The sequence below is a fragment of the Chiloscyllium plagiosum genome, chromosome 9, assembly GCF_004010195.1.
Source record: "Chiloscyllium plagiosum isolate BGI_BamShark_2017 chromosome 9, ASM401019v2, whole genome shotgun sequence".
Classification (NCBI taxonomy): Eukaryota; Metazoa; Chordata; class Chondrichthyes; order Orectolobiformes; family Hemiscylliidae; genus Chiloscyllium; species Chiloscyllium plagiosum.
In genome coordinates, this window is record NC_057718.1 from 90,506,376 (window position 1) to 90,512,395 (window position 6,020).

Genomic DNA, 6,020 nt, shown 5'->3' on the forward strand with positions numbered 1-6,020 from the left:
TGTGCGAGTTTGTGTTAGTGCGCGTGTGTGTGTGTGTGTATGGGTGGGTGTGTGTAAATGTGGGTGGATGTGTGAGGGTGTGTCGTTGCAAGTATGTGGATGTGTGTCTATGTATAGGGTGAATGTGTGTGTGTGTGTGTGTGTGTGTGTGTGTGTGTGTGTGTGATGTACGGCGAGCAGAGAAACCATCTAGAGGCAGAGCAATGTTTCGTGGAAAGGATACAAATGCCTCCCCACCTCAAAACAAATTGGATAACAATAAGAAATTACAGTGACTCCTGGGCAACAACAGAGGTTTGTTTTCTGTTGTGATCACATTATGAGAAGGGCACTCATTAATAGGAACCGAGGCTTGGATGGTTTCCAGTTTATCTTGTCTCTATCCCCAACCCCTTCACCCCCCTCCCCACTTCTCCCCACACCCCTACCAGAAGTTAGAGAGGTGAACCAAGTTTACTCGTGTGCCTCTGATTCTGGATTAATGCTCCCAGGTTAGATTCATGGACTGTGCTGTAGTGCACTGTTACACCTCAAGGGTCAGTGGCTACATTCCTGACTCTGCCCCTCACTGGGGTGACCATGTGCATCGATGTCCAGTCTTCAGGAGGTCCCTGTTCAAGTCCCTCTCTCGGTCGGCTTTCGCGAGGCATTGGTATTTTTTGCTCTAAGTGGCGACTATCACTGTGCTTCTGAGGAGAGGTGGTTCTGTCTGTGTGCACTGAAGTGATGGGATAACACTGTCTGTAATGTTGAGCTGTGCAGGGATCTGGACTATGACCGTAGTCCTCATCACCAGTTTGATTCAAATTGAAACGAAAAGCCAGCCGAATTGCACCATGTGTATTATTGAAAGAGGCGGGTGTTTCGGGTGGCCAGCTAGGCAAAAACTGAGCAAAAATATTGGTCACTCAAGAAATTCGAGGCAGAATTGGGGTATCATGGCTGTTGGTAATAATGAACATCCATCACCTTATGTTCTGCTGGTCTCAAGTGCCAGCGTAACTAGGTGACCCAGGTGAGGTTTATATTAAAAAGACTAGAATATACAATATAGACTGTCATCTCACCTGTGGGTTCACCTAGATTACACTATTTTCAGACACTTCAAGATGCTTAGTGGAAAGTGACTCCCTCCCAACTATCTATTACTGCATGTCCATTTTGCTTATCTGCTTGCAAATGGAATACATCTTCAAGTTTGTTTGTCTTTTGCCAGCACCTAAGAATTCAGTTCTGCTGAACATGGGGAAAAATGTCTGTTGAAAGCTGTTACGGGGGATGCACGTCAGAGACTACTATGTTTACAGTGATAAGAAGTGATTTTATCAAAATAATTCTCTCATAATCCTGGTGTTGTAATAGTAGAGTGCTGATTGAACAGAAGGCTATAACTGATAAAAATGATGCCCATCTCTTGTTAGGTACTGAATATTTGTCAAGTGTTGAACACCACTCCAATAAGTGAGGCAGTCCTGAAGCCACGAACCTAATCAGGCAAGAGGTCCCTTTCATTAAGATAAGACTGTTCTCACTGCACTTATCTCCTGCAGAATTAGATAAAAACAATGACTGCAGATGCTGGAAACCAGATTCTGGATTAGTGATGCTGGAAGAGCACAGCAGAACTGCAGAACTAGAGTTCACCCTCATTAATCCTACAGCTGACCCCGTGTGGTTCTTAAATGTGCTTGTGCCTTGTCATTGTACAACACAATATACGTCCGGGAGCCTTTTCTGCAGTTTCTTTTTAAAAGACTAGATTGTGGAGGAGCCGGTGATGAACTGGGTTGGACAAAGTTAAAAATCACACAACACCAGGTTATAGTCCAACACCAGGTTACAGTGCTTCCAAATAAACCTGTTGGACTATAACCTGGTGTTGTGTGATTTTTAACTTAATAGGCTAGTTTAGTGCACATCTGAATGATTTTAGACCTAACTCTCACCATTACGATGACACATCCCAAAGAAATGGCAGTGCAGAATTGATCAATAAATTATGCAGCCTCACTGTATGAGGCTGAATTTATTTTTCTTTTAAAAATCCTTTGCAGGATGTGGCTGTTACTGACTAGGTCAGCATTTATTGCCGATACCTAATTGCCCCTAAAAACGGTGGTGGGAAGCCACAGTCCAAGTGGTGTGTGTCCATCTACAGTGCTGTTCGAGAGGGAGTCACAGAATGTTCACTCCGTGCCAGTGAAAGAACAGAGATGTGGTTCCAGATCAGGAGTGCATGTGTGTCTTGGAGGGGAGCTTGGTGTTTGTGTTGTAACCTATGACGTATATTTTCGAACATTTATTGGCATTCTACTTATTTATGTGATGATCCTTGTCTTGGTGATAGGATGAGTGTCAGTACTGGTTGGGAATCTTGAGGGTTAAGAAAGCCAATGTGCTCAACCAGCTGTGAAGGAAGCAGTTTTGTTAATTCAGAATGCGTTTCTGTAACCAAGGTACTGAAATTATGGAGTCATTTTATTGATGAAGGTGATCATTGTTGGCCAAACAGTGGAATCTTACTCTAGAGGAGCTCCAACTGTCAATATTTGTGCACTGTAGATGGACACACACCACTTGGACTGCAATGGCCAAGAAAGTGGCTTGCCACCACCGTTTTTAGGGGCAACTAGGGATTGGCAATAAATGCTAATATGCTCTAAAAAATGTGATAGCCGAAAAGTGGCTGTCACTCATAAGTTAGTGAGGTCTTGCCTACAAGCAAGGATGCTGTTTATCCCATACAATTCTTATTTTAAACTCTCTATTTTGTATTGACACAGAAACGTAGCTGGCCAAGTAATGATTCAGCCATTCCCTTCTGGCGTTTTCTTTCGGGTAAAATAATTCTCGATAGATCTGTAACTCACCTTGCATAAACCCACCTCCATCCCTTCAATCCTCAACTTCTCTGTTCATTTTCTCTCTCTTCTGGATCTTTGCACAGAAAGCCGCAGCACTGCTAGCATGGAGGAGGGTGACTGTGTTTTATTCTTAAAAGCCTAGGTTATTGGAGATTTCAATAATCCCAATGAGCTAGGAGTACATTTGCCGATTCATCAAATAACCAGCTTGAATTGGGTGCATCCGGGCTGAATTTGCGCTCTATTTAATTCGTTCATGGGATGTGGGTGTTGCTGGTGCTAGTGCATGTCATAAACATTGATGTCAGTGCAAGGTAGGGAAGTAGCTTTGAGGCTGATAAAGATTTAGTTAGCGGGGGGAAGACACATTAACCCGCAGTTCTGCTGTTTTCCTAGTTCAACAATGGAGCCTGGACTGATTTTTGACTTCATTACTTATAGTTGGCCAGTGATACTCTATCCCACTATGAGGGAAAGGATAATGGAGAGAGCAGGGGTGTGGGAGTGGGGGAGAGAGATGAGCTGTGAGAGAGATGATACGTGGAGGGTAGGGAATCACTGTGACCATTGCTGCCTTGGTGCCCTAAATTTCCTGCATGTGATCCCACCTGAGGTCCGGACCCCAGCCTTGGGATACCCTGAAGTAGGTTGTTTGATTCCATCAGTGCTGACAATTGTAGCCATGGCTCCCAGCGGTGAAATCTGGTTGTGTCTGAAAGTAGGGAGTTCCTACCTTTGCCAACAACAGGTAGTAAGTAACGTGGTTGACATCGAAAACATTGCAAAGACCAGAAGACTTTTTACTGGCCTCCAAGGGCAAGATGTTGAATGAGAATGAGTGCTGGAGTTTATGTACAAGGCATATCTGAACTGAATTCATTCTTGAAAACTTGCTTGCAGGATGTAGATGTCACTGGCAAGTGCAGTATTTGAGAATTATTTGTTCTGCCTTCTTGAAACACTGCACACTCTGTAGTATGGTTATAGTAATAGCTCTGTTCGGAAGGAAAGTTTGGAATTTGACCCATTGGCAATAAGGGAACAGCGATACTTTCAAGTTAGGATGGCGTGTGACTTGGAGGGGAACCTTACCTGTGGTGTTCCCATTGCTTTTGCTTTCCTTGTCCTCCTGGGTGGTAAAGGTTATGGGTTTGGAAGGTGGCATTGAAAGAGCCATTGGGAATTGCTGTGGTGCATCTTGTAGGTGGGACACACTGGTGTCACTGAGAGCCAGTGAAGAACAGATTGAATGTCAAAGTTGGTGGGTGGGGTATGAATCAAGTGGGCAGTTTTGTCTTTGATGATGTTGAGCTCCTTGAGTGTTGGAGCTTCATTCTTCCAGGCAGGTGGGGAGTATTCCATCGCACTCCGGACTGTAGATGGTAGCAAGTCCTTGGGGAGTCAGGAGGTGAGTTACTCGCTGCAGAATTCCTAGTCTCTGGCCTGCTTTTGTATCCAGTGCTAGTCTGGATAGACCACAACTTCTCAGCCATCCTTCCCTCAGCCAACTCGTGAGAGTTTCTCTTGCTTTCTTTGGCCCTCTAGGTAGAGATCCTGTATCAGCTTGGATCAGATAATATTTAGTTCAGGTGACATTTACTCTTCTGTCAGACACATGTATGTGTTTAAATCTCTCCCCACAACCACCCCAACCCAATCCTGAAACCAAATGAGTACTATCCACTGTAGTGTAGCGATGGCAGTGTCTTAGAAACATAGAAAGTAGGATCATGGCTGATCATCCAACTCAGTGTCCTGTTCCTGCTTTGATCCCTTTAGCCCTCCGAATTGTAGCTTGAAAACCTTCAATGTTTTGGCCCGAACCACTTCCTGAGGCAGAGAATTCTACGTGCTGACCACTCTCTGGGTGAAGAGTTTTCTCCTCTACTCAGTCCTAAATGGCCTACGCCCATATCGTTAGACTCTGACCCTTGGTTCAGACTCCCCAGTTATCAGGAACATCTTTCCTGTGTACTTCCATTAGAGTGTTATAGGTTTTCCAAACGTGGTGCTTTGAGGCTTTGGTGCTCAAGGCTTCAACCGGTCTAACCACTCCAACTGAGAGTCCTCAGTCCCCATGAGTCACAGTCTGTCTTTGCCTGTGTTTCAGGTTACTGCTCAGATGATATGCCTTTGTATAGTCGCTTCAAGTTTTCGACTGTGGTTGAGTAACCATTCCATGAGTCTATGACTTTGACTGTAAACTTGTCGAGTGTATTTATTAAGCAGTAAATGGGTAAGAGAGGAAAGGCTAGGGTTACATAAGTGCAATTTTAACAACTCTTCAGAAGGTTTAAAAAAACACGTTAGCATCCAGCAACATGAACTGGACCAGCCCCAAGGGGGGGGGGGCTGCAATTGTTTAACCTTGTGAGGTAGTTTATGGCTTATCTACAGTGGCATCAGGTGGTTGACTCAATTAGCACTAAGCAACCTATGAACTTGTATTTCAAAGTGTGACCTTGTGGAAGGAGGTTTAAGTATGTGTCTCTTAAATAGATTAGAATCACTACAGTGTGGGAACAGGCTCTATAGCCCAACCAGTCCACACCGACCCTCCGAAGAGCAACCCGCCCAGACCCATTTCCCTCTGACTAACGCACCTAGCACTATGGGCAATTTAGCATGGCCAATTCACCTGACCTGCACATCTTTAGACTGTGAGAGGAAACCGGAGCAACCGGGGGAAACCCATACAGACACGGGGAGAATGTGCAAACTCCACACAGATAGTCACCCGAGGGTGGAATCAAACCCGGGTCCCTGGCACATGAGGCAGCAGTGCTAACCACTGAGCCACTGTGCCATCTCATGGTTGTCAATCATACACATATTCAGGCATGATTGCTTACGAGTTGAATGTCTCTGTCTCAGCTCTTTGGCCACTGGTAGGCCATTAGTCAGATGTCCCCCTGTATCCATGAACCTAAAACGTGTTCCCCCCCCTGTAAATTTCAGGTTGTATGAGCTGCTAATGAGCACGGTGGTTAGCACTGCAACCACACAGCGGTAGGGACCCGGGTTCGATTTCAGCCTCAGGGCAACTGTCTGTGTGGAGTTTGCACGTTCTCCCTGTGTCTGCGTGGGTTTCCTCCGGGTGCTCCGGTTTCCTCCCTCAATCCAAAGATGTGCAGGTCAGGTGAATTGGCCATGCTA